Source organism: Epinephelus lanceolatus, chromosome 4 (genome assembly GCF_041903045.1).
Source record: "Epinephelus lanceolatus isolate andai-2023 chromosome 4, ASM4190304v1, whole genome shotgun sequence".
NCBI lineage: Eukaryota > Metazoa > Chordata > Actinopteri > Perciformes > Serranidae > Epinephelus > Epinephelus lanceolatus.
This window is the reverse complement of record NC_135737.1, coordinates 22,720,194-22,731,371: the sequence shown is the minus strand read 5'-3', so window position 1 is coordinate 22,731,371 and position 11,178 is coordinate 22,720,194. Positions and strand designations below refer to the sequence as shown.

The following is an 11,178-nucleotide window of genomic DNA, read 5'->3' as shown; positions in this document are numbered from 1 at the left end:
AATTTAGTCCCCTATACAACAACCCATTGGTGCAGAAACAAACATGTGAAGCACTTAATCAAATCCTCTAAGTTTAGGGATCCTGCCTCTCCACCCAAGTCAATAAATTTTCACACTTTGTGACTGAAACTTTGGATATCAACTGAAGTGAATGTAGTTGCGCTCATAATACCATATAGCTACACCATACCATCACTACAAGAATAAATATAATGTCAAAAGACCATAATTCCTGCCCACAACATGAATGAAAAAGGTGTATCATTGTTTTGCCTTAAAGCATTACAAAAAGGCATCAAAGTACCACCCAAACATATGGTACACATTCAGTTGTACTAACAAAATCTAATTATGGGATATGTAATACCAAATGAATAAAAATAAAAGTTAAAAAAAACTGAAAAAGAAAAAAAATTGTTCTCAAAAAAATGGACTCAAACAAGAGACACCTAATCAATACTGTGTAGCCGATTACAAATCCAAGAGACATTTACAGAGTGTATTTAAAAAATAAATAAGATGAGCCTCAATTTTCTACATAAAAAAAGAAAAGGTAAACAATAAATTTGAAAAAAATCTTTAAGATGGTTGATGGCTAATGCTTGCTGAAACACTTGCTGATATGGCGTAGCATTTACATTACGTTTAAAATGTTACATTAACATAATTAAGCTGACATGTGTTGTGCCCTGCCCCTGTCACCCTAGTGGATGATGTTAAAGAATAAACATTGACAGAAAGCCTGCAGTGGTGATTACATAGCGGTGTATATAAAATTAAGTAACCCTGTATAAAGACCAAAAACAGATGTGAAGGGAGGAGGGCAGTTATGGGGCCTTTTCTTGACAGATATTTCCTCTTGTGTTTGTGTCTTACCTTGTTCTTTTTCTCTTCCTCCTCTTTATGCTCAGTGTCTTCCTCTCCTCCCTCATCTTGTAAAATACGGAGAAAGTTTCGTCTTAATGAAATGCACAAGCCTGGTGATGTGATTCTGGGTGGGCTGTTTGAGGTCCACTTCACCTCTGTCTTCCCTGAGCGAACATTCACCTCAGAGCCACAAGAGCCCAGCTGCAAAGGGTAAGTTACAAAGACATGTAAGAGACAGTATAGATCTGTACAAGTGAAAATGTCTGCTCATAATAATAGTAAATGGTGATTAATATAACGTTCATGAGAGTTTCAGTGATACTTTGATTTTCTTTAGGATGAAGCCGTAAAAAGTAATTTATTACACCTGGATAATGTTATCAATACAGGTTTAGAGTTTAGTTTTTACAGAGCTGCATTGCTGTTAAGTGGTTAGTGTCATTTTGTGTGTTAGCTTTGACACTCTAGGGTTCAGGCATGCCATGACCATGGCCTTTGCTATTCATGAGATCAACAACAACTCCAATCTGCTTCCAAATGTGACTCTGGGATACAGTCTTTATGATAACTGTGCGGCACTTGTCGTTGGATTCAGTGCTGCATTGTCACTGGCAAGTGGTCGAGAGGAACAGTTTCTGCTTAAAGAGAACTGTTTAGGAGCCCCTCCAGTCCTGGGCATTGTGGGTGATTCCTACTCAACATTTTCTATTGCCACCTTCAATGTATTAGGTTTATACAGAATGCCCATTGTAAGTTTCCTATTAGCATTTGTATTGTATTTTAATATACTGTATTTGAATTAATGTCACCTGTAAAATTCATACATTGTTGAAATATTCAGACAGGGTCTGACTTGCATGTTTTCTTTTATTTTACAGGTGAGTTATTTTGCCACATGTACCTGCCTGAGTGATCGGCAACAGTTTCCATCCTTTTTTAGAACAATCCCAAGTGATGCTTTCCAGGTGAAAGACTATTACAAGTTGAGAACGCCAAATAATGTCTCTTTTAGGCTACACAGAATGCTTATAGAAATTGTCCTTAAATGAAACAAATCATTTTCTTTTCTCTTTATGGGATTAATTAACATTGTGAAACATATGTAAACATACCGTATAATACATAAAAGTTTTTTTTTTTTTTAAAGTTAGCTATTTATGATATTTTAGTCTGTGCACCAATCCCTTAACACTAATATATTCACTCAGGTGCGTGCCATGATTCAGATTCTGAAACACTTCGGCTGGACTTGGGTTGGCCTTCTGGTCAGTGATGATGATTATGGACTCCATGTTGCCCGATCCTTTCAGTCTGACCTGGCTCAGTCTGGTGGAGGTTGTTTGGCCTATTTAGAGGTTTTGCCCTAGGACAGCGAATCAAGTGAACTCAGGAGGATTGTACATTTGATAAAGACATCAACGTCTCGTGTAGTCATTGTGTTTGCACATGAGTTTCACATGATTCAACTGATGGAAGAGGTTAGAATTAAAATATTACAATTAAAACCACCCATTATGCATTGAAAAAACAGTTTATTTAACTCCCTTTATAGTTACTGTACCTTTCATTGCAATTTGCGTACTCAGTGTTAAAGTGGGCATTTTCCACTTAGTAACTTTTGATCATCTGTGCTCATATGACAAACAAAGCCAGACAGAGTCTCTGTTGTCGGTAAATCTATATTTGCTACAAAACATAATGCATTTTTTTTCAACAGAAGTCTGAAATATATGTTTAATATGATATGATACACAGGTGGTGAAGCAGAACGTGACAGGCCAGCAGTGGATAGCAAGTGAAGCCTGGACAGCATCTGCTGTGCTCCAGACGCCCCGCTTCATGTCATACTTGAGTGGCACACTGGGTATTGCAATTCGTCGAGGAGACATACCTGGGCTCAGGGAATTCCTTTTAGAAATACGTCCTGACCAAAATGACAACAACTATGAAAATAAAATGGTGAGAGTTGATTCTTGTGAATTCATTTCAAATTAATTCATTAATTGATAACATGGATTGTTATTTCTATAAATACTGTCTTTTTTATTATCTTTAAGGTGAGACAGTTTTGGGAATACACTTTTCAGTGTAAATTTGATCCAGCAGCTGAAGCTGGGGGGGCACCATGCACTGGACAAGAAGATCTAGAGAATGTGGAGACTGAGATTTTAGATCTTTCTAACCTCAGGCCTGAGTACAATATTTACAAAGCTGTGTATGCTCTGGCCTATGCTCTTGATGATATGCTGCGCTGTGTGCCTGGGAGAGGGCCTTTCAGTGGGCACAGCTGTGCTACTTTGCAATCAATGGAGCCATGGCAGGTGCGATATCAGCTTACACTTCACCTCTTTATGTTTTGAGAACACCTGCTAAACCTTGAGGTACTTTCTGAATGTAGTTTTGTGAGTAGACCCATAAAACAACAGCCTGCATTTCAGGGTGTCTTAATCCTTAGACTAAATTAACAAAGTTAAAAATGTTTCAAAATTTAAAATTGTCGTTGAAGTGACTTTGTTGAAAATTATTTGAAAGTATGATAAACCTTTGTTTGGATGGAATTACTCCTTTTCAGTATTTGTTTTGTCTTTTTGCAGCTTGTACATTATTTGCAAAAGGTCAACTTCACCACAGCATTTGGTGATCAAGTGTCATTTGATGAGAATGGTGATGCTTTACCAATATATGATATCATGAACTGGTTGTGGCTCCCTGATGGACGAACTAAAGTTCAGAATGTTGGTGAGGTTAAGAGGTTGGCCTTCAAGGGTGAAGAACTCACAATCAATGAAGACAAAATTTTCTGGAACTTTGAATTCAAGGAGGTTATTTCTGCTATCTTCAGACACCTCTACATTTTGCAGGTAAATCTTGACAGTGTATCAAAATACACAATGATGGATACATATCTCTCCTTACAGCCACCCCGCTCAGTGTGCAGTGAGAGCTGTCCTCCAGGTACCCGCATGGCCAGAAAGAAGGGGGAGCCTGAGTGCTGTTTTGACTGCATCCCTTGTTCTGAGGGGAAGGTCAGCAATATGACTGGTTGGTAGTCAGTTTTATACATCACAGTTTGGAAAAATAATATAAACATGTATCTCAAGATTTTCCCTGTATTCTCAGACTCTGTGGAGTGCACCAGCTGTCCAGAGGATTTCTGGTCCAGCCCCCAGGGTGACCACTGTATTCCCAAGGAAACTGAGTTTCTCTCCTACCATGAGCCTCTGGGTATTTGTTTGACAACTGCCTCATTGCTGGGCACATTTATATGTACTGTTGTCCTGGTAGTCTTCACCTGCAATCACAGTACACCCATGGTACGCGCCAACAATTCAGAACTGAGTTTCTTACTCTTGGTGTCACTCAAACTATGTTTCCTGTGTTCTCTGCTGTTTATTGGACGTCCCAGGCTGTGGACATGCCAACTGAGACATGCAGCATTTGGGATCAGCTTTGTGCTTTGTGTATCATGTATCCTGATGAAAACCATGGTGGTTCTGGCTGTGTTCAAGGCCTCCAAGCCAGGAGGTGGAGCCAGCCTGAAATGGTTTGGTGCTGTGCAGCAGAGAGGAACAGTTTTACTTCTGACCTGCATTCAGGCAGCAATCTGCACTGCTTGGCTTGTCTCTTCCTCACCAGCTCCTCATAAAAACACTCAATACCACAATGACAAGATAGTTTATGAGTGTGTAGTTGGGTCCACAATTGGTTTTGCAGTGTTGCTAGGATACATTGGCTTACTGGCCATCCTCAGCTTCCTGTTAGCATTCCTGGCAAGGAATCTTCCAGATAACTTTAATGAGGCCAAACTCATCACTTTCAGCATGCTGATCTTCTGTGCAGTGTGGGTGGCCTTTGTCCCTGCTTATGTCAGTTCACCAGGCAAATATGCAGATGCAGTTGAGGTATTTGCCATCCTGGCCTCAAGTTTTGGCCTCTTGGTGTCACTGTTTGGTCCCAAATGTTACATTATCCTGTTGAGACCAGAGAGGAACACAAAGAAAGCAATCATGGGTCGAGGAAGTAAGTCATAAAATCAGCACTTAAAGTAAATTCATTAAGTCATCTGACTCGCTCTGTATTTTGTATGCAAAAGATGAAATTAGAAGCAATAAAAAAAATGCTAATAAAAATGAGTCTCACATTATTATTATTTAAATTTTGGTCTGTTCGTTAATTTTAACATTCCTTGCGATGCTCCAAATTCCCAGCCACTCCTTCCACCTATGACCATCTTATCAAGACCTTTGACATGTCCTTCCACATCCCAGGAACCCAGGTTTCCAATTTCAAATGAAGCAAAAATGTCCAGAGTGGCTTATTTCACCCCATATATTTTTCTTCGGCCTCAATTTGTATTTGAGTCCTTTCAAATCTATCCAAAACAACATAAATTGTAGATAAGTTTACCATGCATCTCCACAGGACCTACTTTTCACCATGTCAGGCACAGTTGAAACACACTTCTGGTTCCAACACCACCTCATTTCATTTACAAATCTCTCTGCTGCATTCTCAGGCTTCTACTCCATCAGCTGTAGGTGTCACTCTATATTAATCCAACCAGATTCTGCCACAATATCTCCCAAACCAATCATACTGTTTCTGTCTTTCTATATGTCAATCAGAGCCGCTATATTGTGTGATTCCACCCAATATATGTATTTTGTATGATAGTAAAACTCCTGTTGGTTCTGGCTGTGTTCAAGGCCTTCAAGCCAGAAGGTGGAGCCAGTCTGAAGTGGTTTGGTGCTGTGCAGCAGAAAGGAACACTGCTGGGGTCTCATTTATAAAACAATGCATAGGGTCCATACTAAAAAGTGGAGGTATTTGCCATTCTGGCCTTCAGTTTTGGTCTCTTGGCGGCACTGTTTTGACCCAAATGTTACATAATCCTGCCAACACCAGAAATTAATACACACAGTGAGTCATGGAACCACCACACATAAAAGTCCTTGAAGCAACCTTGTGAAGAAAGTGAACGCAATAAAGATGTTTGTGTGAAACTCTTTCTTAAGTTCTTTATTTTTGCCCGTTTTGCTTCATCATGTTCCCTACTATTTGAGAAATGCTGATAACTTTGATAGACTTTGCTTCAGTTTTTACCAGAGCAAGACTCAAAGCAAGAGAATCAAAGATTAAATCAAACCACTTTTATGTAACAGTTTTATTTGTTCTAGTACCCCACAAAGGATTATTGAAACTTTGAGAAAGCTACTGTCCATCTCCATACAGTGTGAACTGATGAATTAATTCACTGAATACCATTGTTAGTGCTCGCTTCTGCAAGTGATTCATTTGCATAAATGAACAGTAACAGACAGATGGAACAACCTTAATGGGTTCTTGTCTCTGTGGAAAAAAAAAAAATGTTATTACATTTAATTTAGTCCCCTATACAACAACCCATTGGTGCAGAATACAAACTTGTGAAGCACTTAATGAAATCCTCTAAGTTTAGGGATCCTGCCTCTCCACCCAAGTCAATAAATTTTCACACTTTGTGACTGAAACTTTGGATATCAACTGAAGTGAATGTAGTTGTGCTCATAATACCATATAGCTACACCATACTATCACTACAAGAATAAATATAATGTCAAAAGACCATAATTCCTGCCCACAACATGAATGAAAAAGGTATATCATTGTTTTGCCTTAAAGCATTACAAAAAGGCATCAAAGTACCACCCAAACATATGGTTCATATTAAGTTGTACTAACAAAATCTAATTGGGATATGTAATACCAAATAAATAAAAATAAAAGTTAAAAAAAAAACATTGAAAAAGAAAAAAAATCGTTCTCAAAAAAAAGGACTCAAACAAGAGACACCTAATCAATACTGTGTAGCCGATTACAAATCCAAGAGACATTTACAGAGTGTATTTAAATAATAAATAAGATGAGCCTTCATTTTCTACATAAAAAAAGAAAAGGTAAACAATAAATTTGAAAAAAATCTTTAAGATGGTTGATGGCTAATGCTTGCTGAAACACTTGCTGATATGGCGTAGCATTTACATTACGTTTAAAATGTTACATTAACATAATTAAGCTGACATGTGTTGTGCCCTGCCCCTGTCACCCTAGTGGATGATGTTAAAGAATAAACATTGACAGAAAGCCTGCAGTGGTGATTACATAGCGGTGTATATAAAATTAAGTAACCCTGTATAAAGACCAAAAACAGATGTGAAGGGAGGAGGGCAGTTATGGGGCCTTTTCTTGACAGATATTTCCTCTTGTGTTTGTGTCTTACCTTGTTCTTTTTCTCTTCCTCCTCTTTAGGCTCAGTGTCTTCCTCTCCTCCCTCATCTTGTAAAATACGGAGAAAGTTTCGTCTTAATGAAATGCAAAAGCCTGGTGATGTGATTCTGGGTGGGCTGTTTGAGGTCCACTTCACCTCTGTCTTCCCTGAGCGAACATTCACCTCAGAGCCACAAGAGCCCAGCTGCAAAGGGTAAGTTACAAAGACATGTAAGAGACAGTATAGATCTGTACAAGTGAAAATGTCTGCTCATAATAATAGTAAATGGTGATTAATATAACGTTCATGAGAGTTTCAGTGATACTTTGATTTTCTTTAGGATGAAGCCGTAAAAAGTAATTTATTACACCTGGATAATGTTATCAATACAGGTTTAGAGTTTAGTTTTTACAGAGCTGCATTGCTGTTAAGTGGTTAGTGTCATTTTGTGTGTTAGCTTTGACACTCTAGGGTTCAGGCATGCCATGACCATGGCCTTTGCTATTCATGAGATCAACAACAACTCCAATCTGCTTCCAAATGTGACTCTGGGATACAGTCTTTATGATAACTGTGCGGCACTTGTCGTTAGATTCAGTGCTGCATTGTCACTGGCAAGTGGTCGAGAGGAACAGTTTCTGCTTAAAGAGAACTGTTTAGGAGCCCCTCCAGTCCTGGGTATTGTGGGTGATTCCTACTCAACATTTTCTATTGCCACCTCCAATGTATTAGGTTTATACAGAATGCCCATTGTAAGTTTCCTATTAGCATTTGTATTGTATTTTAATATACTGTATTTGAATTAATGTCACCTGTAAAATTCATACATTGTTGAAATATTCAGACAGGGTCTGACTTGCATGTTTTCTTTTATTTTACAGGTGAGTTATTTTGCCACATGTACCTGCCTGAGTGATCGGCAACAGTTTCCATCCTTTTTTAGAACAATCCCAAGTGATGCTTTCCAGGTGAAAGACTATTACAAGTTGAGAACGCCAAATAATGTCTCTTTTAGGCTACACAGAATGCTTATAGAAATTGTCCTTAAATGAAACAAATCATTTTCTTTTCTCTTTATGGGATTAATTAACATTGTGAAACATATGTAAACATACCGTATAATACATAAAAGTTTTTTTTTTTTTTTAAAGTTAGCTATTTATGATATTTTAGTCTGTGCACCAATCCCTTAACACTAATATATTCACTCAGGTGCGTGCCATGATTCAGATTCTGAAACACTTCGGCTGGACTTGGGTTGGCCTTCTGGTCAGTGATGATGATTATGGACTCCATGTTGCCCGATCCTTTCAGTCTGACCTGGCTCAGTCTGGTGGAGGTTGTTTGACCTATTTAGAGGTTTTGCCCTGGGACAGCGAATCAAGTGAACTCAGGAGGATTGTACATTTGATAAAGACATCAACGTCTCGTGTAGTCATTGTGTTTGCACATGAGTTTCACATGATTCAACTGATGGAAGAGGTTAGAATTAAAATATTACAATTAAAACCACCCATTATGCATTGAAAAAACAGTTTATTTAACTCCCTTTATAGTTACTGTACCTTTCATTGCAATTTGCGTACTCAGTGTTAAAGTGGGCATTTTCCACTTAGTAACTTTTGATCATCTGTGCTCATATGACAAACAAAGCCAGACAGAGACTCTGTTGTCGGTAAATCTATATTTGCTACAAAACATAATGCATTTTTTTTCAACAGAAGTCTGAAATATATGTTTAATATGATATGATACACAGGTGGTGAAGCAGAACGTGACAGGCCAGCAGTGGATAGCAAGTGAAGCCTGGACAGCATCTGCTGCGCTCCAGACGCCCCGCTTCATGCCATACTTGAGTGGCACACTGGGTATTGCAATCCGTCGAGGAGACATACCTGGGCTCAGGGAATTCCTTTTAGAAATACGTCCTGACCAAAATGACAACAACTATGAAAATAAAATGGTGAGAGTTGATTCTTGTGAATTCATTTCAAATTAATTCATTAATTGATAACATGGATTGTTATTTCTATAAATACTGTCTTTTTTATTATCTTTAAGGTGAGACAGTTTTGGGAATACACTTTTCAGTGTAAATTTGATCCAGCAGCTGAAGCTGGGGGGGGCACCATGCACTGGACAAGAAGACCTAGAGAATGTGGAGACTGAGATTTTAGATCTTTCTAACCTCAGGCCTGAGTACAATATTTACAAAGCTGTGTATGCTCTGGCCTATGCTCTTGATGATATGCTGCGCTGTGTGCCTGGGAGAGGGCCTTTCAGTGGGCACAGCTGTGCTACTTTGCAATCAATGGAGCCATGGCAGGTGCGATATCAGCTTACACTTCACCTCTTTATGTTTTGAGAACACCTGCTAAACCTTGAGGTACTTTCTGAATGTAGTTTTGTGAGTAGACCCATAAAACAACAGCCTGCATTTCAGGGTGTCTCAATCCTTAGACTAAATTAACAAAGTTAAAAATGTTTCAAAATTTAAAATTGTCGTTGAAGTGACTTTGTTGCAAATTATTTGAAAGTATGATAAACCTTTGTTTGGATGGAATTACTCCTTTTCAGTATTTGTTTTGTCTTTTTGCAGCTTGTACATTATTTGCAAAAGGTCAACTTCACCACAGCATTTGGTGATGAAGTGTCATTTGATGAGAATGGTGATGCTTTACCAATATATGATATCATGAACTGGTTGTGGCTCCCTGATGGACGAACTAAAGTTCAGAATGTTGGTGAGGTTAAGAGGTTGGCCTTCAAGGGTGAAGAACTCACAATCAATGAAGACAAAATTTTCTGGAACTTTGAATTCAAGGAGGTTATTTCTGCTATCTTCAGACACCTCTACATTTTGCAGGTAAATCTTGACAATGTATCAAAATACACAATGATGGATACATATCTCTCCTTACAGCCACCCCGCTCAGTGTGCAGTGAGAGCTGTCCTCCAGGTACCCGCATGGCCAGAAAGAAGGGGGAGCCTGAGTGCTGTTTTGACTGCATCCCTTGTTCTGAGGGGAAGGTCAGCAATATGACTGGTTGGTAGTCAGTTTTATACATCACAGTTTGGAAAAATAATATAAACATGTATCTCAAGATTTTCCCTGTATTCTCAGACTCTGTGGAGTGCACCAGCTGTCCAGAGGATTTCTGGTCCAGCCCCCAGGGTGACCACTGTATTCCCAAGGAAACTGAGTTTCTCTCCTACCATGAGCCTCTGGGTATTTGTTTGACAACTGCCTCATTGCTGGGCACATTTATATGTACTGTTGTCCTGGTAGTCTTCACCTGCAATCACAGTACACCCATGGTACGCGCCAACAATTCAGAACTGAGTTTCTTACTCTTGGTGTCACTCAAACTATGTTTCCTGTGTTCTCTGCTGTTTATTGGACGTCCCAGGCTGTGGACATGCCAACTGAGACATGCAGCATTTGGGATCAGCTTTGTGCTTTGTGTATCATGTATCCTGATGAAAACCATGGTGGTTCTGGCTGTGTTCAAGGCCTCCAAGCCAGGAGGTGGAGCCAGCCTGAAATGGTTTGGTGCTGTGCAGCAGAGAGGAACAGTTTTACTTCTGACCTGCATTCAGGCAGCAATCTGCACTGCTTGGCTTGTCTCTTCCTCACCAGCTCCTCATAAAAACACTCAATACCACAATGACAAGATAGTTTATGAGTGTGTAGTTGGGTCCACAGTTGGTTTTGCAGTGTTGCTAGGATACATTGGCTTACTGGCCATCCTCAGCTTCCTGTTAGCATTCCTGGCAAGGAATCTTCCAGATAACTTTAATGAGGCCAAACTCATCACTTTCAGCATGCTGATCTTCTGTGCAGTGTGGGTGGCCTTTGTCCCTGCTTACGTTAACTCTCCAGGAAAATATGCAGATGCAGTTGAGGTATTTGCCATCCTGGCCTCCAGTTTTGGTCTCTTGGTGGCACTGTTTGGACCCAAATGTTACATAATCCTGCTCAGACCAGAGAGGAACACAAAGAAAGCAATCATGGGTCGTGGAACCACTTAGTCATTGAAGTAGCAGTTACAATAAAATTATT

General features: G+C 39.3%; 2 pseudogenes; both read left to right on the top strand.

Moving 5' to 3' along the window:
* The first annotated feature begins 201 nt into the window (after positions 1–201).
* Positions 202–4,898, top strand: LOC117260113 (extracellular calcium-sensing receptor-like; annotated as a pseudogene).
* Positions 4,899–6,851: 1,953 nt separating this feature from the next.
* Positions 6,852–11,147, top strand: LOC117260153 (extracellular calcium-sensing receptor-like; annotated as a pseudogene).
* Positions 11,148–11,178: the final 31 nt, after the last annotated feature.